The sequence below is a fragment of the Marmota monax genome, unplaced genomic scaffold, assembly GCF_021218885.2.
Source record: "Marmota monax isolate L192 unplaced genomic scaffold, Marmota_monax_Labrador192_F-V1.1 WCK01_AAM20220418_F8-fsc00225, whole genome shotgun sequence".
Taxonomy (NCBI): domain Eukaryota; kingdom Metazoa; phylum Chordata; class Mammalia; order Rodentia; family Sciuridae; genus Marmota; species Marmota monax.
In genome coordinates, this window is record NW_026694524.1 from 357,864 (window position 1) to 382,439 (window position 24,576).

The 24,576-nt window shown below is 36.9% G+C and overlaps 1 protein-coding gene across 11 annotated transcripts in view; it reads right to left on the minus strand.

Annotated features, from left to right (window-relative positions):
- Window positions 1-24,576, minus strand: part of Jade3 (jade family PHD finger 3) — a 151,988-nt gene that overhangs the window by 114,409 nt on the left and 13,003 nt on the right. The gene's annotated exons all lie outside the window — the stretch shown is intronic.

Genomic DNA, 24,576 nt, shown 5'->3' on the forward strand with positions numbered 1-24,576 from the left:
ACTCCAATAAATTAGAAGATAGTGAAGGCATAGATAAATTTCTTAAGTCATATGATCTGCCCAGATTGAGTCAGGAGGATATAGAAAACCTAAACAGACCAATATCAATTGAGGAAATAGAAGAAACCATAAAAAGACTACCAACTAAGAAAAGCCCAGGTCCGGATGGGTATACAGCAGAATTTTACAAAACCTTTAAAGAAGAACTAATACCAATACTTTTCAAGCTACTTCAGGAAATAGAAAAGGAGGGAGAACTTCCAAATTCATTCTATGAGGCCAACATCACCCTGATACCTAAACCAGACAAAGACACCTCAAAGAAAGAAAACTACAGACCAATATCTCTAATGAACCTAGATGCAAAAATCCTCAATAAAATTCTGGCGAATCGGATACAAAAACATATCAAAAAAATTGTACACCATGATCAAGTAGGATTCATCCCTGGGATGCAAGGCTGGTTCAATATACGGAAATCAATAAATGTTATTCACCACATCAATAGACTTAAAAATAAGAACCATATGATCATCTCGATAGATGCGGAAAAAGCATTCGACAAAGTACAGCATCCCTTTATGTTCAAAACTCTAGAAAGGGGCTGGGATGTGGCTCAAGCGGTAGCGCGCTCGCCTGGCATGCGTGCGGCCCGGGTTCGATCCTCAGTACCACATACAAACAAAGATGTTGTGTCCGCCAAATACTAAAAAATAAATATTGAAAAATTCTCTCTCTCTACCTCTATCTCTCTCACTCTCTCTTAAAAAAATAAATAAAATAAAATTTAAAAAAAAAAAAAAAAACTCTAGAAAAACTAGGGATAACAGGAACATACCTCAATATTGTAAAAGCAATCTATGCTAAGCCTCAGGCTAGCATCATTCTGAATGAAGAAAAACTGAAGGCATTCCCTCTCAAATCTGGAACAAGACAGGGATGCCCTCTCTCTCCACTTCTGTTCAACATAGTTCTCGAAACACTGGCCAGAGCAATTAGACAGACGAAAGAAATTAAAGGCATAAAAATAGGAAAAGAAGAACTTAAATTATCACTATTTGCAGATGATATGATTCTATACCTAGCAGACCCAAAAGGCTCTACAAAGAAACTATTAGAGCTAATAAATGAATTCAGCAAAGTGGCAGGATATAAAATCAACACCCATAAATCAAAGGCATTCCTGTATATCAGCGACAAATCCTCTGAAATGGAAATGAGGACAACCACTACATTCAAAATATCTTCAAAAAAAATAAAATACTTGGGAATCAACCTAACAAAAGAGGTGAAAGACTTATACAATGAAAACTACAGAACCCTAAAGAGAGAAATAGAAGAAGATCTTAGAAGATGGAAAAATATACCCTGTTCATGGATAGGCAGAACTAACATCATCAAAATGGCGATATTACCAAAAGTTCTCTATAGGTTTAATGCAATGCCAATCAAAATCCCAAAGGCATTTCTTGTAGAAATAGAGAAAGCAATCATGAAATTCATATGGAAAAATAAAAGACCCAGAATAGCAAAAACAACTCTAAGCAGGAAGTGTGAATCAGGTGGTATAGCGATACCAGATCTCAAACTATACTACAGAGCAATAGTAACAAAAACAGCATGGTACTGGTACCAAAACAGGCGGGTGGACCAATGGTACAGAATAGAAGACATAGAAACCAATCCACAAAACTACAACTATCTTATATTTGATAAAGGGGCTAAAAGCATGCAATGGAGGAAGGATAGCATCTTCAACAAATGGTGCTGGGAAAACTGGAAATCCATATGGAACAAAATGAAACTGAATCCCTTTCTCTCGCCATGCACAAAAGTTAACTCAAAATGGATCAAGGAGCTTGATATCAAATCAGAGACACGCCGTCTGATAGAAGAAAAAGTTGGCTATGATCTACATACTATGGGGTCGGGCTCCAAATTCCTCAATAGGACACCCATAGCACAAGAGTTAATAACTAGAATCAACAAATGGGACTTACTCAAACTAAAAAGTTTTTTCTCAGCAAAAGAAACAATAAGAGAGGTAAATAGGGAGCCTACATCATGGGAACAAATCTTTACTCCTCACACTTCAGAGCCCTAATATCCAGAGTATACAAAGAACTAAAAAAATTAAACAATAAGAAAACAAATAACCCAATCAACAAATGGGCCAAGGACCTGAACAGACACTTCTCAGAGGAGGACATACAATCAATCAACAAGTACATGAAAAAATGCTCACCATCTCTAGCAGTCAGAGAAATGCAAATCAAAACCACCCTAAGATACCATCTCACTCCAGTAAGATTGGCAGCCATTATGAAGTCAAACAACAATAAGTGCTGGAGAGGATGTGGGGAAAAGGGTACACTTGTACATTGCTGGTGGGACTGCAAATTGGTGCGGCCAATTTGGAAAGCAGTATGGAGATTCCTGGGAAAGCTGGGAATGGAACCACCATTTGACCCAGCTATTCCCCTTCTCGGTCTATTCCCTAAAGACCTAAAAAGAGCATGCTACAGGGACACTGCTACATCGATGTTCATAGCAGCACAATTCACAACAGCAAGACTGTGGAACCAACCTAGATGCCCTTCAATAGACGAATGGATAAAAAAATGTGGCATTTATACACAATGGAGTATTACTCTGCATTAAAAAATGACAAAATCATAGAATTTGCAGGGAAATGGATGGCATTAGAGCAGATTATGCTAAGTGAAGCTAGCCAATCCCTAAAAAACAAATGCCAAATGTTTTCTTTGATATAAGGAGAGTAACTAAGAACAGAGTTGGGAGGAAGAGCATGAGAAGAAGATTAACATTAAACAGGGACGAGAGGTGGGAGGGAAAGGGAGAGAGAAGGGAAATTGCATGGAAATGGAAGGAGACCCTCATTATACAAAATTACATACAAGAGGAAGTGTGGGGAAAGGGGAAAAAAACAAGGGGGAGAAATGAATTACAGTAGATGGGGTAGAGAGAGAAGATGGGAGGGGAGGGAAGGGGAGGGGGGATAGTAGAAGATAGGAAAGGCAGCAGAATACAACAGACACTAGTATAGCAATATGTAAAACAGTGGATGTGTAACTGATGTGATGCTGCAATCTGTATGCGGGGTAAAAATGGGAGTTCATAACCCACTTGAATCAAAGTGTGAAATATGATATGTCAAGAACTATGTAATGTTTTGAACAACCAACAATAAAAATTTAAAAAAAAACAAATAAAAGCTTATCACTCCAAACTAAATTCTAGACCAGATTAACAAAAGTGTTGGTTGGATAAACACTTGAAAAAGAAAAATGTATTCACTAGCAGCCAGCACAGGATCTCTGAAAAAATGACACATTCCCACTTACTTCACATTTCTTTTTGTTCCAGGCATTCAATTCATTTATGAAGAAAATTATTTACAGATACAGTATATGTGAAGGCAGCTGACAAAAACTATCAGGATTAAAAGATGATGAATCCAGGATGGTAAATCAGAAGGAAGGTATCTTCTGGTAGGATCCAGAGTTATGCCCTAGGTCCTATCTTTCACCAGTAATGCAAACCTACAAATTATTGACTCTAGGAAGGATAGCATTCATCAGAGAGGAGAAAATTAAAATGCTAATATTATGAAAAATAGGGTAAAATTTAAATAGAACATATGTAATGTCACTACAATTTAAAACAAACAACTGTTTTCTAAATATAATACCAGTTCAATTTGATAACAAGATTCTAGAGGGTGATGCAACTACTAAACTTGACACAAGTTCAGAAACATAATGTCTACATTAGTTGGACAACCATAATCCAATATGAGTATTACAGTGAAGTAATGACCAGAGAGTGAAACCAAGATCATAAAATGGTTTTTTGTGGATCATGTCACACAAATAACAATCAAAAGTGTAAGAATTTAATTGGTAGAGCCACTTGGAGAGCAAAGACAGAAACTTGTAAAATTGAAAATAACCATACTATGAACCAGCAATCCTATTTCTAGATACATATCCTGGAGAAACTCTCAAAAATCTGCACAATGACCGATATAAAAATGTTATAAACAATTTTGCTTTTATAAAAAGCAAAATTCAGGAGGTACTTAGATTTCTTTCAATACGACAATGACTAGACTTATTAGAATAAGATCCATTCAGATTCTGGGATACTTTACATGAGTTGAAAACAATGAAGTAGATCTATATGCCATTCAGGATGGGCTAAATTTGCAAAAGTAACAAAAAGAACCTAAAATTAGAGTGCCCTAATACAACAAAACCTTATTTATTTCTTAACATGTTTAAAGTGAGTTGGCAGGAGAACCTATTATAGTTACTCTCAACCTAAACTGCCAGAGGAATCAAATGTGGCAAATCTCATACTGGTTCTTAAAACTTCCATCTGGAAGTGCACGTAGAACTTTTACTGACATTTCTCTGAGAGCAAAGACACATGCCTGTAGTCCTAGCAACTTAGGAGGCTGAAGTAGGAGGATTACATATTTGAGGTCAGCCTCAGGAACTTAGCAAGACCCAAAATAAAATATAAAAAATGGCTGGGGATGTAGCCCAGTGATAGAGTGCTTCTGGGTTCAATCCCCAGTATCAAAAACAACAAAAACAAACCTTTACTGACAGACATTTCATTGTCCAAAGCAAATTACATGGTCACATCTGACTTCAAGAAAGGTCAGGAACTCATTCCTACCATATGCCCAAATGGTAGACAGCCAAAAATATTATGATTTATATATAATGATTAATACAATAAATAGTATGGAGCAATTAATGAAAAACACATGAGAAGAGCTAAGATGTTTGGGTGTATGGAAAAAATATATGGACACATTCATAATACCACTACTTATGTAAATTAAAACACATCTAAAATCTATATATTTAAACATATAGATGTATGAAACTGACAAGAATGTAGGATGAGACAAGAAGAAGTTATGGGGGGACCATTTCTATAATGTTTTAATTTCTTTAAGAAAAATAAAATGACAAAATCTTGACTGCTGATAATTCTAGCTAGAGGAGAATATGCATGTTCATTATAGCATCCTTTAAATTTTTCCACTGTGTTAAAATCCTTGAAATAAGAGGTTGTTGAAAGAACAAGGAATGTCCCACCATGAGTTGGATAAGGGGGAATGAGAAGTAGGAAAATAGATGGCATTAAATCTATTGAACAAAAGATTTGCTCTGTACAGCTATGGAGGGGAGATCTAAGAACAATGGTGAAAGTTCCTGGAAAGTATAGCATGGCTTAGGAATAAAGAACAGTATATCAAGGAAAGATAAATGAGTAGCCTCAAATGAGTAGCCTAAATATTCTTTAGGGGGAAAAGCGGTCAAGAGTCAGACAACAACTTGTCTGACCGAGTAATGTGGAAAGGATTCTTGCACTGGGATGGCTTCTGGATTTGATGATAACCCAGGACCTTCTAATTCTCAGGTTCCATCAATTTTGGACTGGAACCTCTCAGTTTAGAGCTCACAGGTTCTAGAAAATACAGCACATTTATCTCAAGATTTGCAACAGCCAGGAACAGTGGTGCTTGCTTATAAATCCAGCTATTTGGAAGGCTGAGGCAGGAGAATCACAAGTTTGGGACCCACCTAGGCAACTTAGTAAGGCCTTGTCTCAAAGTAAAATTTAAAAAGTTTGGGATGTAGCTCAGAAGTAGAACATTCTTGGGTTCAATCCCCAGTACCACAAAAAACAGTCTGATTTCAATACAGCCCTAAATTGTCTCACCTGGGACGATTTCACATTAATAAGGAATAATAATTAACTTAATTGGGCCTAAAATTTATTATAGGCAGGGGGTCACAAGAATTATACTGGCCTTGATGAAAGTTAGCTTTAATTCTCATACCTTGGTCAACCATATGCACATAATTAAATCTATAATTTAGAGAATTATTGCCTATTTAATCACTATTTCACTGACTTATTATTTGTTCACCCAATATCAAAGTCAAATTGCTCCCACAGCTAAGGAGATCTCCACAGAAACAAACCAGTGAAATGAACATTCCTTTGTAAAATGGAAGAGTAAGAATAATGAGTGTGTTTCCTTTTAAACTAGTTGCTTCTCCTGCCAAAAAGAGAAAAAATAAAGACTTGGAAATGGAAAACAAGTATCACTGACCTGTTCTTCTATGAAGAGGGCCAGTCTATTATAAAAATAATGGGGTCAAAAAATGCAGGCAACTCCTTGCTGTGGCCCTGCTTCCAGCCAAGAAGATAATGCATTTCAACAGGAGTAAATGAGGCAGCATGCTATATCTGAAGAATTCTGTACAAAAGGTACCATAACTTTTGTACCAATAAGTTTTTTTAAGTATCTTTTTTTATTTGTCAATGTACCTTTATTTTTTTTATTTATATGTGGTGCTGAGAATCGAACCCAGTGCTTCATATATGCTAGGCAAGTGCTCTACCATTGAGCTACAACTCCAGCCCAACAAGTTTGATACATAGATTAGATAGATAGATAAATAGTTAGTTAGTTAGTTAATACATGTCCAGAAGGCTGTGAGTTAAGCAACCTAGTTGCATGTCTAGAACCTGCTGGATCTGAATAGATATCTAGGAAGCCCACCATTGCTTCTAAAGAACATATGTTTGCACCAAAAAAAAAAAATACAGAAAAGCACACTGCAACATAAAAACACATGCTTTTTGCCCATGTGGTTTTGTCCATTTAGTATTTCCTTCCTCCAGTGATTCTGTTCCACATAACTAACAATAGGAAATACTTATATAAAAGTAACTGTTATTTAGTAGATTCTTCTATTAAATTGCAAGACTAAAAATAAAACCAAAGAACAAGTCCATAAGTTTCTTATACATTCCAAATTAATGAAGCTAGTGTTGTATATTACATTTTTTTCTAGACTCATATTCCTGGCTACAATGGAGCTTTATGTGGCCTGGTCTCCACTATTGGCCAAAAATACTGGTGGAGAGAAAAAAAATCTAATATGTTGGAAAAGCAGCTGTCTAGACCATTACAATGCCTTGCAGAGACACAGGTAAGATCCTGATCTATGAGCAAAAACTGATTACTTATCCCTCACAAACACCATCACCCTAGTAAACTACTTCTACATACTTCAAATGCAAGCACTTACATCCTAAAATGTCACAAAACAATGCATTTATTCTTGGAAGACAGAGTTTGCATTTGACTATAATGTTAGGAAGACTATAATGTTAGGAAGGAGAAAGTGTGGGGAAAACCAGAGACAAATGGGGTGGGGACAGAGGTTGATGAATCAAGATCTGGAGGGCAAAGGTTACTAGAAAACAGGAGATAGGCAAGAGAATGTGACAGAGAGGCAGGGCCAAGGAAAACTATGAAGTCAAAGATATGCTAGATACGCTAGAGGACAAAGAACTGTGCTTCCCAATAAGGATGAGATTATCAAGTATGCCTTCAGAAAAGTGGCTCTGTTTTTTAGGGGGCCATAATAGCACAGCTCTTTAGCTTACCCTTAACAACTTTTGTCTAACTTCTACATCTCTGAAACAAGTATTTCAGAGATATAAATACTTTGGGGGAGGTGTCAACCCAAAATAGCCATTAAAGTATCAGTTAAGACTTCTGGTTCCAGGTAAGAAGGAATAATACCATCCATCTTTCTGTCTACCAAAACTATAAAATCTGTAAAGAATGCATGGGCAGGGCTGGGAATGTAGATCAGTGGTAGGGCACCTGCTTAGCATATGCAAGTCTCTTGAGTTTGATAGCACCAAAAAAAAAAAAAAAAAGAAAAAAAAAAAAAAAAAAAAAAAAAAAGAATGCATGGGGCAGCTAGTATAGAACTCTTAAAGGAATACATAAGGTAATCAAGAAAGAACACCAGAATGTGAAAAACTGGTAGCAACTTTACCACATTTTTTCCTCAAGTATTCTCTGGCTCAAAATCAACACAATCTAAAAGTGCTGTGGGTAGAGCATGAGTTCTGGTTCAAAATGTTTTGTTTTTTAATTTTTTGTAATAGGAACTACTAAAGCTCAGAAAAAGTGGAGGGGAAATTCCCTGGGTTTTTCTCTCGCCTTTTCCTCCCCTAACTTGTGTCTGGAAAATCCTATATTGAAGGCTGCAGCAGCAGCTGCAGCAATGCCACTGATTGACATCTGGAGACATCATTTGGAATTAAAACTCCGAGGAAGAGGAAGCTTCCTTCCATTTGGTGAACCATCAATGGCTCCAAAAGGGCAAAGTCAAATCCCATCATTTTATTTACTTTCTTTCTCTGTCTATCTGCCTCCTGTGCCCAGAGGTGGTGCATTGTGAAAGTAGGTGGTTTATGACTAGAAGACCAAAAAAGGAAGCCCTAGGAAATCTGAAAATACAAGGGAAATAACAAAGAGGGAAGAACTCAGGAAAGCAAACTCATAAAGCTTCTTATGAACTACAGGGATCACTTCCAATGGCTCAGGTAGATTGGATCCTAATTAGCATGTTAAAGACTTGGAGAACTTAGTTAACAAACACCCAGGTCCCCTACTAACTAGTTGATGGCATACATGGGATAAATCTCAATACCATTGCAAAAGCATTGAATTCTGAACTGATATTGAAATTACAGCCCACAGAAAGCAAGTTGGAGCTTGTAGTCTAACCTAACTAGGTTAATTGTCACTAAAACAAATATATCAACATTCTCCATCATTTGAAACAAGATCTAAAATCTCATAATATTCAAAATGTCCAGGATAAAATCCAAAATAATTCAGTACACAAATAACCACAAAAATGACAATTCACATGAGAAAAGACAACCCATCCGAACAATGAGATGACACACATTTTGAAATTATCTAACAAGAACGTAAAGCAGCTATTATAAAAATGCTCAAATGAGCTATCATCAAACTTGAACCACTGTAAAGAAATTTAAAACAGAAAGTACCAGTAAGGAGAAAACATATAACCAAATGGCAACTTTAGAAATAGAAAATAGGAGCTGGGTGTGGTGGTGCACGTTTTGTAATCCCAGTGGCTAGGGAGGCTGAGGCAAGAGGATCAAGAGTTCAAAGCCAGCCTCAGCAATTTAGCGAGGCACTTACCAACTCAGCAAGATCCTGTCAATAACAACAACTAGAATGAAAATCAGCAAGAATATAGAAAAGATTATAAAAGGGGCTAGGCTACGTGGCACATGCCTGTAATCTCAGAGACGCAGAAGGCTATGGCACTGGATTGAGAGGTTGAGGCCAGCCTCAGCATCTTGGGGAGACACTGTCTAAAAAAAAAAGGACTAGGGATGTGGCTCAGTAACAAAGCACTCCTGGGTTTAATCTCCAGCATTAAATAAAACAACAACAACAAAAACAGACCTAAGCATCTACAAATCACTTCAAGACAAACAAAACATACCTACTTTTCAAGTATACAAGCTATATTCTCTAGGAATTGCTGAAGGGACAATAAAACAATTCAACCTCTTAGGAAAAGTTTGATAGTTTCTTTTAAAAGTTAAATGTAAATTTATCATATAGCTTAGCAATTCTATTCCTAGAAATTGACCCAAGAGAAATGAAAACTCCATGTCTGTACAAGGACATGACATGGACATGAATGTTCACTGCAGCATTATTCATGAAAACCCCAAACACTGTCAAATGCATAGTCACAGTGTGGTATATCCATGTAACAGAAAACTATTTAGTAATTTTTATTATATTTGATACATGGTACAACCACTGATAAACCTAAAATATTATGCTATATGAAGAAGCCAGATGTAAGAATGCATATGTTTTGTTGTATGATTCTATTTATATAAAATGTCCACTAAATGAGGAAGAGAGTTGATTTGTGATTGCCTAGGGCCAGGAGGAGGAGAGTAGAGTGACTACAAATGGGCACAAAAGATTTTAGTAGGGTGAAAGAAATATTCTAAAACTGGATTGTGAATATGGTTGCACAACTTGGTAATTAAAAAGCATTGAATTATATGCTTAAATGTGAGTTTTGAAAATGTATATGAAATTTTATATAAACATATATGATCTGAAAAAATGTGAGTTTTGTGGTTTGTAAATTATACCTCAAATAAGTTGTCATTTTAAGGATGGTATATAAATGAAATCATATAATATGTAAACTTTTGAAACTGGCTTTTTTCATTCAGCGTAACACTTTGAGATCCATCCAAGTTTTTTTTCATGTAATGAAACTACATTCCTTTTATTCCATTGAATACACATACCATAGTATGTTTAACTATTCAACCACTGAACAGCATTTTGGCTGTTTCCAGTTTTTGAATAAAGCTGTTATAAATACTCCTCTGCAGGTGTTAAGGTTTGTATATGAAATGTCCCCCAAAGTCTCATGAGTTGAAGGCTTGATCCTCAGTGAAGCAATGTTCAGAGGTGGGGCTTTTGGAAAGTGATTAGCCCATGAGGGTTAATAACTGAATGGACTATTTATGGGTTCATAATTGAATGGACTATTGGGACGTGGTAGAAGCTAAAGGATGTGGGGCTTAGTTGGAGGAAGTAGGTCATTGGAGGCATGCCCTAGAAGAGTATATCTTGTCTTTTTATGTGTTCCTCCTCCTTGTATGTGTTCCTCCTCCTACCCCTGCTTCCTGGCTACCCCAAAGCGAGCAGCTTTGCTCCACTATGTCCTTCTGCCATGATGTACTATCTCACCCACAGAACCAGAAAAAAATGAAACCAGATAACTGGACGGAAACCTCTGAAACCATGAACCAAAAAAATCTTTCCTCCTCTAAATTGTTTTGTTCAGGTATTTTGTCATATCAACACAAATCTGACTAACATAACCAGTTTTTTTGTATGAAAAGGATATTCTTAAGGTAGTCAAAAGTCAGGTCTTAGACTAGAATGGATTCAAATTGAGGCTACATAAAGAATTCCAACAAATTAATAAGACAGATAACCCAATAGAAAACTGGCAAAAGTCTCAAACAAGCTCTTCATAAGAGGATATTCAAACAGTGATAAACTCATGAAAAAAGGTCAAATAGGATTAGCCATCAGAGAACTACAAATCAAAAACTACACTAAGACTAAACCCAAAATGTCCATTAACAAGAGAATAAACAAATTTTGGTGGATTTATACAATGAAATACTAAGCAATGAAATAAGATGGACTACTTGGTACATAAGACAACATGGATAAATCTCAAAAACATTACAATGGTCCTCCTTATCAACAGGGGATACATCTAAGACCTCCAGTGGATGCCTTAAACCGTGGGTAGTACTAAAGCCATTTCAGTTTTTGCCAAGGTATTGCTTTTGTTCAAATAACGCTTATTTTACTTAATAATGGCCTCAAAGTGTAAGAGTAGTGATGATACCATATATATTCAGTCACACACTATATAATGGAATTTCAGTCAACAATGATATGGTGGTTCCATAAAATTCTATTGTCTGGATGTTTAGACGTACCCGATGTATATTAAATGTGGAGGTCATAAAATATCACCTTGCAAGGTCATATGTTCTCTCTGATATGTGGATGCTAACACACAATGGTGGAGAGAGAACAATAGAAATTAATTGGATTAGGCAAAGGGGAATGAAGGGAAGGGAGGGGGAATGGGAATAGACAGAATGAATCAGACATAACTTTCCTCTGTTCATATATGAATACACAACCAGTATAACTCTACATCATGTACAAACAAAAGAATGGAAAGTTATATTCCATGTATGTATAATATGTCAAAATATATTCTACTGTCACATATATCTAAAAATAACAAATAAAAAATTATAAATACATACATACATACATTCAATTCTATCATCAAGTGATGTCATGGCTTTCTCAGTTTGTGTAAATATGCTCTTTGATGTTTATACATTCCAAAAAAACTTATGTGTTTCTTAGAATATATCCTGTTATTAGCCAGGCATGGGTGGTGCACACCTGTAATCCCAGCAACTCAGGAGGCTAAGGCAGGAGGACTGCAAGTTGAAGACCAACCTCAGCAATTAGTGAGGCCCTAAGGATTTAGTTAGACCCTGTTTCAAAATAAAACATAAAAAGGGCTGGGGATATGACTCAGTGGTTAAGCAATGCTGGGTTCAATCCCTGGTACCAAAGGGGTGAAAAAACATATTCCTGTTGTTAAGGGATGTATGACTATACTATAGTTTTCCTATTCATACATACCTATGAAAAGTAATTTATAAATTAGGCACAGTAAGAGATTAATAAGAATAATTAATAACTAATAGAACAATTATAACAAATAGTATAATAAAAATTATATAAATGTTGTCTCTCTTTTTCTAAATATGTAGAGCTTGGCAACTTTCGAGAACATGGTGATGCACCAACTAGATCTAGTCATAATACCACAAGGTATGAGAGGGTAGCAATTCATAAAGTGATATGAAGAGTGTTACTCATGTTATTCTTTTAGCTCAGGTAGCTTGTAAGGAATCAGTAAGAGAGACACTTTTCACACAAATATAAACAAGCTGACATAAACAACATACAGCCCCAGAAGCCCCAGCTGCAGTAGGTGGAGAGAGCCAAGAGTCTTAGCACAGACACTAGTACCCTTAGCTGAGTAGTGCAGGAATGGGTCACACAAATGAGTAGAGTTAGTTATATCTATGGAATCAGCAGGATTAAGGGTTCAGCAAATATAAAAGAGGAGGCTCCAAATGATGAAAACAATAGCAGGCAAGCAAGGACCCTGCCTCAGAGGTCACCAAGGGTGCTAAGAGGAAATAGGAGAGAAGGGGAATGACGTGTGGTACTCTAGAATACCTATTCAGGAAATCACTACAGATACCTCCAGGGTAAACTGGGCATGGTTAAAGACTGTTCTGGAAGGTAGATAACTATAAAAGCTAGTGAAAGATTAAAAATGATGATGTAACCCAGGACAGCTATATTTCATGATAATAAAAAAAGATCCAGGAGTGAATATATAGATATAGAAATACATATGAATAAAAAATATATGTGTACATAGTACAAAGAGATATTTGTTCGTCTGACACCCAAAAGGAAACTTTCCAAATCAAGAGAATAATACTTATACTCAAAAGTAATGTGCACTATGTACTGTAAATTGATTATTTCTAGGTTCTTAGGTGACTCACTTAAGGAACATCAATTTCAATGGGTAATAGAAGATGACTTGTCAAGCTTACAAGATCCTTAAATGCATGCATAGTACAGATGTGGTTCATTTGGTCTTGAGATGGAAGGGAAAAGATGGGAAGAGGCAGGAAGAATCAGGTTACAAATTTCTCAGTGGACTTCTGATTCCACCTGGCATGGTAGGTCTGCAGGCCTAGAAGAAAGGCCTGTTGGGGCTGGGGATGTGGCTCAAGCGGTAATGCGCCTGGCATGCGCGGGGTGCTGGGTTCGATCTTCAGAACCACATAAAAATAAAAAATAAAGATGTTGTGTCCACCAAAAACTAAAAATAAATATTAAAAAATTCTCTCTCTCTCTCTCTCTCTCTCTCTTTTTTTTAAAAAAGAAAGGCCTGTTGGATGGATAAGGGACAAAGGCAGGCTGAGTTTCTGATCAGAGTTAGATTTTTCTTTTCATTTAAGATACCAGTCATTTCCTCTCACTAGCCACAGAGAAATCCCCATCTCAAAAGGAACCTATAGAAAGGCAACCAGATAACTAAATCTGTAAAAAGCCCAACTCATAACCAGGAAAACAGAATTTTACATAAAAGCCTTTATCTCCTCCAGCCAAAATCTTCCTAAATTCCTCACACTCAGGCCTCAAATGCCTCCATCATAAAATGAGAATCTTCTTCAAATAACTAGGCAGACATGGTTCTAGCTTTTCCTTCAATCAATTTCTCCTGAAGGGTTAATTTTAAAAGTACAAATAGTGCTGGGACTATAGCTCAGTGGTACAGCACTAGTCTAGCATGCACAAGGCCCTGGGGTTGATCCTCAGCACACAGATAATGTACAATAATGCTATGGGTTTGAAATATGTTTAATATATGTTAACTGTAATCAGTTAACTCTTCTAACATTTTTTGCACCTATAAATACTTATTCAAAGAATAAAGTTTAGCCAGGCATAGTGGCACCCACCTGTAATTCCAGTGACTCGGAAGGTGAAAGCCTGAGGGTCACAAGTTCAAGGCCTGCTTTAGCAAGTTAGTGAGATCTTGTTTCAAAATAAAAAATTTTTAAAGGGCTGGGAATGTGGCTCACTGATACAGCACCCTTGGGTTCAATCCCCAGTACTGAAAAACAACAACAACAACAAAAAAAAAACAAAAACCACCTAAATTCTAGCTACCCTTTCAACAGTTCAGATCACTGACACTTTAATCTGATACACTGGAAATTATTCTAAACCAGGAATTAGCAAACTTCTATAAAGGGCTAGACAATAAATATTTTTTACCTTGCAGGTCATTCAGTCTGTTCTAATTATTCAACTTTATACCATTATAGTGTAAAAGAAACCAGACAATAGGTAAATAAATGGATGTAGCTATGTTCCATAGACACTGAAATTTGAATTTCATATAATTTTTACATGTCATAAAATATTATTCTACTTTTGATTTTTTTCCAACCATTTAAAAGCAAATTAAAAAGGCATTCCTAGCTTGTGGTCTATATAAAAAAAAAAAAAAAGAAGCAGGCTAGATTTGGCAGGCAGGCTGTATATGCCAATCCCTGCTCTAAAAACAGAGGTAAGGCTAGGGGTGTTGCTCAGTAGTAAAGCACATGCTTGGCATGCATGAGGTCCTGGGTTCAATCCCCAGCACCAAACAAACACAAAGGTAGCTCAAAGAAAGAAAGAATGAAATGGCAGATCTAAACCAAGCATAGCAATAATTATATTATATGTAATGGTCTGTGTAATTATATTATGTGTAATACTAATTAAAAGAAAAAAATTGCCAGGCGCAGTGGAGCATACCTGTAATCCCAGCAGCTCAGGATGCTGAGACAGGAGGACTGTGAATTCACTAAGCAACTCAGTGAGACCCTGTCTCTAATAAAATACAAAATTGGGTTGGGGACGTGGCTCAGTGGTTAAGTGTCCCTGAGTTCACACCCTGGTACCCCCACCAAGACAAAAATTGTCAGAATATATTTTAAAACATAACCCAACATCATGATATCTGTAAGGAAATTACTTCAAATATAATAAGGTGAAAAGTGAAAGTGTGAAAAAGGGCATATGACGCAGTGGTGAAAAAAAATTCAGAGAAAAGAAAATTACAAAAAGGAATACGAGAGAAATGACATAATGCTAATAAGTAAACACTTAACAATAGTGCTTGAAAATACGTGAAGCAAACTATGGGACCAAAAATGAGACAATGTCAATTCTACTTGGAGGCTTCAACACACCTCTGAGATACAAAGACTAGTAGGCCAGGCATGGTGGCACACGCCAGTAATCCCATTTCCTCAGAAGGCTGAGGCAGGAGGAATGCAAATTCAAGGCCAACCTGGGGAACTTACCAGAGACTATCTCAAAATAAAATTTAAAAGGGCTGGGATTGTAGCTCAGTGGTAGAGAACTTGCCTAGCATGTGTGAGGCACTGGGTTTGATCCTCAGCACCCCATAAAAAAATAAATAAAGATTGTGTTCACAAAAGAAATTTAAAAAAACATAAAAAGGGCTGGGGATGTAACTCTGTGGTAGAGCACTTGACTAGCAAGCACAAGATTTTGGTTTCAATCTCAATACTGCAAACAACAACAAAAGCAAGCAAACAAAGTTTTAGAAGAAACCATATTAGAAAATCTTCACAACCTAAGGTTAAAAAAAGGGTTCTTAGATGTGAGTCCAAATGCAAAACCCTTCACTAAAATTAGAATCTTGCTTGGTAAATGACACATTTAAGATAATTGGGCTGGGGTTGTGGTTCAGTGGTAGAGTACTTGCCTTGCATGTGTGAGGCCCTGGGTTCGATCCTCAGCACCACATAAAAATAAATAAAGACATTGTGTCCAACTACAACTAAAAATATTTTTAAAAAGATAATAAAAAGCCAAGCTACCAACAGAAACAAAACATTTGCTAACAAATCACATAACTAATAAAGTATTTTTATCCAGAATATTGAAAAAATAAGTCTCAAAAACTCAACAGTAAGAAAAGCAACTCAATTTTAAACTGGGAAAAATACTTGAAAAATACTTATCTCAACAAATACTTGAGAAAATTCTGTTATGGATTTGATAAAAGTCATGAATTTGGCATTAGTCCAGCTTTTTTTTTTAATAGTAAGGATGGGAGCAACACTCCTTCCAGATCTCTACATCCTGAGGCAAGAGCTGGCCAGAGTGATTGATTTTTGCAAAAATTCTTTATTGTAAAACATAAGAGGTTTTTGAAATTTTTGTTTTGCTTTGTTTTTAAATAATTACCAGCAAAAAAGTAGGTTGAAATTGTTTCCTCTAATCCTGTTCCATACCCTTAGCCCAGTCCATGCCCTGCTCCCTGATATTTAGAATTTTGATTCAGATTCCTCTGCAAAGGCTTACTTATGCTGCATGGAAAGTTGGCACTTTTTTTTTTTTTGCTAGATCATATGATAATTTTATTTTATTTTATTTTTTTTATGGGTACTGACGTTTTATTTATTTTTTTTTAATTTTTTTATTGGTTGTTCAAAACATTATAAAGCTCTTGACATATCATATTTCATACATTAGATTCAAGTTGGTTATGAACTCCCAATTTTACCCCAAATACAGATTGCAGAATCACATCGGTTACACATCCACATTTTTACATAATGCCCTATTAGTAACTGTTGTATTCTGCTACCTTTCCTATCCTCTACCATCCCCCCTCCCTCCCCTCCCATCTTCTCTCTCTACCCCGTCCACTGTAATTCATATCTCTCCTTGTTTATTTTCCCATTCCCCTCACAACCTCTTATATGTAATTTTGTATAACAATGAGGGTCTCCCTCCATTACCATGCAATTTCCCTTTTCTCTCCCTTTCCATCCCACCTCATGTATCTGTTTAATGTTAATCTTTTCTTCCTGCTCTTCCTCCCTGCTCTGTTCTTAGTTGCTCTCATTATATCAAAGAAGACATTTGGTATTTGTTTAGGGATTGGCTAGCTTCACTAAGCATAATCTGCTCTAGTGCCATCCATTTCCCTGCAAATTCTATGATTTTGTCATTTTTTAGTGCTGCGTAATACTCCATGGTGTATAAATGCCACATTTTTTTTATCCATTCATCTATTGAAGGGCATCTGGGTTGGTTCCACAGTCTAGCAATTGTGAATTGTGCTGCTATGAACATCGATGTAGCAGTATCCCTGTAGTACGCTCTTTTAAGGTCTTCAGGGAAAAGTCCAAGAAGGGCAATAGCTGGGTCAAATGGTGGTTCCATTCCCAGCTTTCCCAGGAGTCTCCATACTGTTTTCCAGATTGGCCGCACCAGTTTGCAGTCCCACCAGCAATGTACAAGAGTACCCTTTTCCCCACATCCTCTCCAGCACTTGTTGTTGTTTGACTTCATAATGGCTGCCAATCTTACTGGAGTGAGATGGTATCTTAGGGTGGTTTTGATTTGCATTTCTCTGACTGCTAGAGATGGTGAGCATTTTTTCATGTACTTGTTGATTGATTGTATGTCCTCCTCTGAGAAGTGTCTGTTCAGGTCTTTGGCCCATTTGTTGATTGGGTTATTTGTTTTCTTATTGTTTAATTTTTTGAGTTCTTTGTATACTCTGGATATTAGGGCTCTATCTGAAGTGTGAGGAGTAAAAATTTGTTCCCATGATGTAGGCTCCCTATTTACCTCTTTTATTGTTTCTCTTGCTGAGAGAAAACTTTTCAGTTTAAGTAAGTCCCATTTGTTGATTTTTGTTATCAACTTTTGTGCTATGGGTGTCCTATTAAGGAATTTGGAGCCCGACCCTACAATATGTAGATCGGAGCCAACTTTTTCTTCTATCAGACGCAGAGTCTCTGATTTGATATCTAGCTCCTTGATCCACTTTGAGTGAAAGTTGGCACTTTTGTCTTTTTGTATAATAGGCGCCAAGCCTGAATTATTTGTGAGTTTTACTTTTTACTGTAAGATATTTGTTTTAATCAAATTGTTGAACTGAATCAGATTAGTTATAAATACCAGAGTTAGTGAAATAAGTTTTAACCTTTTCTTGTTTCTCAGAATGTTTCAGATTTGCACATATTTAATACATTCGATGGTCATATAGATAATTAAGGTTTTTATTAATGTAAGAGAGATTCACAGGGCTAGGGTTGTGGCTCAGTGGTAGCGCACTTGCCTGGCATGTGTGAGGTACTCAGTTCAATTCTCAGCACCACGTATAAATAAATAAATAAAATAAAGGTCTATCAACAACTAAAAAAAATATTTAAAAAAAGAGATTCGCACTTTTGCTTGATTCCATTGAGTCCTTTGGGTGCTGACAGAGCACACTGCAAGCTTATATTTGGGCTCTTTTCTGTTTTTATTCAGACAACTGCAAATTAATGATTTAAAGAATACTAGAGGAGTCTGTTTGGGATTAGGGAAAGTAGGGTACACAAGGCCAAGCACAGTGCCCAAAACACACTGGGCATTTTCTGAATCTGTTGATTAGATTATGCTATTTAGTGTGAAAAATATTAAAATAAAACCTGTCAGGGAAAAGGAGGCTATATCACAAGCTGCAGTATATTTTGCCAAAGTTATTAGATTTTTAAGGCAGGTGGTAGTTTATCAATTTTTATTGCTACAGTATAGTTATTTTATGACCATTACTAGCAAAAGTGGATTATAGGACTAGTGTTTGACAAGAAAGAAGGGCCCCATGTGAATCTGTCTGCTCTGAATCTCCTAAGACAAAGGTTTCTTCATGTCAACCTCTCAGCTTAAAGATATCATAGGAACATGATGGGTCATAGGAACATGATGGAAAGGGACATTAGTTTCACATTTTGTGAGTAGTTCCAGAAAGTCTTTCTGCAGTGTTTCTGAGTACCTGCAGAGGTATCTAGTCTTTTCCTGTGAAGACCTCTTCAGATACTAGTATAACCACAAAGGGATTCCAAGGATCTGGCATAGCATAAAAAATAGCAATCCAAGGGGCTGGGGTTGTGGCTCAGTGGTAGAGTGCTCGCCTCGCACGTGGCAGACCCCGGGTTTGATCCTCAGCACCACATAAAAATAAATAAACAAAATAAAGATATTGTGTCAATGTATAACTAAAAAAAATTTTTAAAAAATAGCAATCCAGTAATGGATTTCAGGGACTTTGTGAAGGATGGGGATTGAACTACATGAAATGTTGTAGGCTGCTTTGGTATCAAAATATAATTTTCAAAATAAAAAAAACATAACTCATATACAAACAGAGCATGAACACATATCAAAGACTTATTTAACTTATTAATGAGAGAATCAACAGGATGTAAAGCTGATTCAAAGAATGTTTGAGAGACTTGGTCACATAAGCCCTGAAAGTAAGAATGCTAGAATAGATTGGTAAACTAGATAGAAAAGTGTGCTCTATAGGAAAGGTCATCTGAAGTCTTTCAGATTATTTCTTCTACCAAACAGAATGTTTGGCATCTTTACCAGAGAAAAAAAATCTATAAATTAACTATGTTACTTAGAAAAGACTAGACCCTACTGGGTGCAGTGCTGCACACCTGAAATACCAGCAACTCAGGAGGCTGAGGTAGGAGGATCACAAGTTTGAGGCCAGCCTCAGCATATGGGCAAGATCCTATCTCAAAATAAAATATATTTTAAAAAAGGGCTGGTGATATAGCACAATGGTAAAGTGCCCCAAGTTTGATTCCCAGTTCAAACAAAAACAAAAATACTCTAGACCACACTCAATTAGGAACAATGAGCCAAACAATGATTCAGTCCCCTAGAGAACTAATAATGCAGGTGGGCCTCTCAGCCAATGCTTGTGTATGACACTTTAAAAACCTTCAGTTATCCTTTTGTCTTATTTTAAATGATTAATGTTAATAGGGTTTATTTTTAGAATAGTATGGTTATGCTTATATATTTTTACTTTACACAAGCATTCTAATACAGTTATTTACCCTTTAAAACAATCATAGAATCTTAGAAGACATCTGAGATCCAGCTATCTCCTAGGACAAGAATGCTTTTGTTAGCAGCCTAGAGAGGTGATCATGAAGCATTTGTATATAAGAAAGAAGGAAACTAACATTAATGACTGCCCATTATGTACAGTACCAAGTTACCTATATATTTAGCCACATTTATCAAATAAATGAAATTTCTCATGCATGATTGCTTTGAATTATATCTTAATTTAAAACAATTTATATACAGCAAACCAGTCATTGTTGCAATGCCTCTAATCCTAATGACTTGGGAGGCTGAGGCAGGAGGATTGTGAATTCAAAGCCAGCCTCAGCAACTTGCAGAGGCCCTAAACAACTTACCAAAACCTTGTCTCAAAAAAAAATAATAATAAAAAGGTCTGGGAATGTGGCTCAGTGGTTTTTAAGCACCCTTAGGTTAAATACCTGGTACAAAAAAATTTACATACAGTATAATTTACCCTTTTTAATGTACAGTTCAAATTTTGACAAATGTATATAGTTGTAATTATCACCACAAGTAAGACATAGAAGAGTTCCAAGCACAATTGCTATTTAAAGGTCAATTCATGAACAAGTATTTATTGGCATCTAGTAGTCACTTATTAGTCTTTGGGGATAAGCATGTGAGTGTGAAAAGGCAGAAATAAAAGGTATTATGCCCATCTCCAAAGAGCTTCCATGATGTAATCACTGATACAGCTTCATACACATGAACCAGGCAAGTGAGGGAAGAAAACAAATAAGCAATCTACTAGGCAATAATCTCCATGAGATGTGGATTCTAGTCATGACATTACCATCATGTGACCTTGAGTAAGTCATTTATTATTTCTCACCTGGGTGGGCATTGCTAATGCAATAACTGGAAGGGATCATTCCAAACAATCTCTAAGGTTCATGGTAATTATAAACACATGTGATTCAGGTAGTGAGAGTTCAGAGTGATGATGGACAATTGGGAGGCTGGAAACGGCTTTTACAACATTGAGGAAGTCAATGGATTGACTCCACAGGGTTAGTGAATCAGGTTAAGTAGGAGGGATACAACATGGACCTGACAGAGGGGTATGAACTGTCATGGGGCTATGATGGGGGCAAATGCATAAATGTTAATCCAATTGAACAAAGAAGAACTGCAAGGTGTTATGGAAAAATCTAATGAGGTCAAGCTTTGAATTGTTGTGAGAGGGAGGGAGAGACATGAGAATTGAGAAGCTTGGTTGTCTCTCAAGCAAAGTCAGGAGTGACACCACAATGACAGTGATCCACAACAATCTTTTACTGAAAACTTGCTGTGTGCATGCCCTCTCTGAGCCTGTGGATATGAGAGTACAAACCCTGACCTTTTAGTTATTTATTGATCTTTAAATCACCCCCAAATTTAGTGGCTTAAAATAGCAACCATTTTATTTGCTTATAATTCTGTGGGTAGCAATTTGGGCTAGAATCAGCTGGGTGGGTGTTCTATTCATCTTTCCTAGCATCCGTCATGCAGTGACAGTCATGTTACAATGTGAATGGGGCTAAATGATCTGAGATGGTCTTAGTCACATGTCTGATGGTTGACTGTTGACTGAGCCTCTCTTCACATCATCTCTTTTGCTAGCCAGGCCTAGTTGCTTCAGGGTTCCCAGGGAGCAAGAGGGAAGCTATAAGACTTTAGACCTAAGCTCAGAAGTCACCCATAGTAACTCACACTGCATTTTGTTGGCCAAATGAAAACATGAGAACATCCCAGATTCAAAGAGTAGAGAAACAGATTCCCTCCCCCCCCCCTCTCTCTTTGTATCGAGGATTGAACTCAGGGGCACTTAACCCACTAAGCCACATCCCCAGCTCTTTTTAAAAAATATTTTTATCCATTGTTGATGGATCTTTATTTATTTATTTATATGCAGTGCTGAGGATCGAACCCAGTGCCTCCCACATGCTAGGCAAGTGCTCTACCACTGAGCTACAACCCCAGCTCCCAGCCATTTTTTTGTATTTTATTTAGAGACAGGGGCTCACTGAGTTTCTTAGCACCTCACTAAGTTGCTGAGGCTGGCTTGGAACTCGCAATCCTCTTGCCTTAGCCTCCCAAGCCACTGGGATTACAGGCATGCGCCACCATGCCCATCTCCATCTCTTGATAGGAGCTGCAAAGTCACACTGCAAAAAGTTGTGCTACAAAAATTAAACAACATTGTGGCCAATTACAAACAACATTACTCTTATCACACCATCCCATTTGGGTAAATGAGTATTGAGTAAATTTCGTACTGTGGAGCTTCAGGGGTGTTTGGAATCACTGAGGTGAAAAAGATGAGCTTTTGAGGAACATCCAGGATGGAACAAACCCAGAGGAATGTGGAGAACACTAGACAGAGGTGGTACAGAGGAGCATGATGACTCATGATATGTTTAGACTTTAGAGAATGCACATTTGGATGGAGTGAGTAGAAAAGAGGATTTGAGAAATAATAGGTAATGATGGTAGAAAGATTATAATTGGGTGTGTGGGGACTTTCACTACCAGGCTCTCAGAAGTAGGGATACTACAGTAATGTGCAGGGAGCAGTTAGAGTTTGGTGGTAGCTAGTGGCAGGGGTGGTAATAGGAGTATATGGAAGAGGAGAGGACTTTAGAGACTGCATCTTTATGGACAATAGTATGAAAGGAAGTTGAATTATAACTGGAGTGTGGTGGTACTGAGATCACTGCTAGACAGTCTTCCTAAAGGCAAGTACCTACATGGATTTTCCTTAAGGGACTAAAGAACAGAACTGGAGCCCTATAGGTTCATTTATTTAGTATCATGAAAAGTTTCTTCTAGATTTAAGTTAGTTATCTTAGAAAGAGCTAAATTTGGGCTTATAACATGGATAAACACATTCCTACCTCTCCTGTGTAAGATGAGACAAGCAGGATATTGTTGTTTACAGTCAAAGGTTTGTCTATATTTGAAAAAACAAAATTCCTGATGTTCTTTAACATTTTAAGTGGATAAGGAATCACATTGGGAAAGCTAGAAACCATGATGGAGCCAGGGTAAAGTTGCTTGCAATCTACTGTGAAGTCACACTGCTCAGGTAGACCATATAGCTATATTTTTCACAGTGGCAACATGGCAAAGCAATAGTTTTCTTTTTGACAGTCTGCCAAATGCATATTTCTTTTCCAACTGTTTTTCTCCCCATAGGACTTATGTGGCCATTAGAACACATTACATGTAATTTTTCACACAACATAAAAAATATTGTTTGGTTTGTTAATTAAATAGTAGGCAGTGGATCAAATCCAGTATGTGCAACGAGGAACCTATACATCCTTCTTTTCTTATCAGTTCAGTTTTGTAATGTTTGCTCATTAATTGAATAGTATGCAGCAATTCTCCTTCATGTATTTGTGGGAGATAAGATGTAGAGAACTTGAGGGTTCTTACAACTCTGCAAGTGGCAGTTTAGTCATATAACTACAAATCATTTGTGTATGAAATTGCTCAGAGTAAGGAAATATGGCATTAGGTATCAAAGTGAATAGATAAGACAGGATTTGCTGGACATGGTGATGCATGCCTGTAATCCTAGCAACTTGTGAGGCTGAGGCAAGAGGATTCCAAATTTGAGGCCAGCCTTGGCAACTTGGCAAGTCCCTGTCTCAAAATAAAAAAAAAAAATACAAAAATCTGGAGATACAGTTCAGTGGTAAACCATTCCTGGGTTCAACCCCTAAGCACCAAAAGTAAAGAAAGGACAGGATTTAATGGAGGAATATGGAGTAAAGGATGGAGCCCAAAACAGTGGTGTTTGGGACAGGGGAAGGGAGGGTCTCTTGCTGAAATAGAATTTGCAGAACTGAAGAACTGGCACAGGCAGGATTGGTGGGACAAAGAGGGAAGGATGTTTCTGTTGTGAAGAAAGGTTTCAGGTGAATGTAAATGTTGGAATGTCAGTGGTGCAGAGAAGAAGCCATAAGGAAACAGTTGAAGTGGGAAAAGACTGTGACTAAAGAATTAGCACAAGCCAAGTTTGGTGGCACATGCCTGTAGTCCCAATTGGCTCAAGAGGATCTTGAGTTCAAAGCCAGCCTTAGCAGTGATGCCCTAGGCTAGTGGTTAAGTAGCCCTGGGTTCAATCCCCGGTACCAAAAGGGAAAAAAATAAAGAACTAGCACAAAGGAGTGTTTGGGGGTAATGGAACTGTCTGTACATTGATTGTAGTGATGGCTACTCTGATCTATCTATGTGTTAAAAAACACAGAACCACAAAATTCCAATTTACTGTATATTTTTTTAAAAAGTCAATAGGTCATTTTCTTTTAAGTCAATATTAATTTATGTATTTACTATAACAATTCCACCTATATAGGGTATTAAATTAAAATAGGTACACTATGATAAGAAACAAAACATCATTATCAAATCACAACTCAAATTAAATGTCAAGAGTCATCTCTTTAAATAAATAAACATTCCCCAAAAGTTAAATAAATTTGGAT